General features: G+C 51.1%; 1 non-coding gene across 1 annotated transcript; it reads left to right on the plus strand.

The window, feature by feature from the left end:
• TRNAG-CCC (transfer RNA glycine (anticodon CCC)) lies at nt 1–73 on the plus strand. Its single transcript has one exon. It is a non-coding gene; the product is annotated as a tRNA-Gly (tRNA).
• The last annotated feature ends 248 nt before the right edge of the window (nt 74–321 follow it).

Consider the following 321-nt stretch of genomic DNA (forward strand, 5'->3'; position numbering starts at 1 on the left):
TCCCTGGTGGCCCAGTGGCTAAGACTCTGTGCTCCCAATGCAGGGGGCCTGGGTTCAATCCCCAGTCAGGGAACTAGATCCCACATGCCACAACTAAGATCAAAGATTGAAACTAAGACCTGACGCAGTCAAATAAATATTTTTTAAAAATCCAGCTGATGTCCCCCCTTCTGGAAATGCTTGCCAACTGCTGGACTCCCTCTAGGCACAACAGACCCTCCCCTCTGTCATACGGCCAAGTACCCCTTCCCCTTGCCTGGGTGCTTCTCCAAGGCAAAGCACAATCTGAATCATATCTGATGAGATTGGCCAGTGGTAGGG

The sequence above is a fragment of the Muntiacus reevesi genome, chromosome 9, assembly GCF_963930625.1.
Source record: "Muntiacus reevesi chromosome 9, mMunRee1.1, whole genome shotgun sequence".
Classification (NCBI taxonomy): domain Eukaryota; kingdom Metazoa; phylum Chordata; class Mammalia; order Artiodactyla; family Cervidae; genus Muntiacus; species Muntiacus reevesi.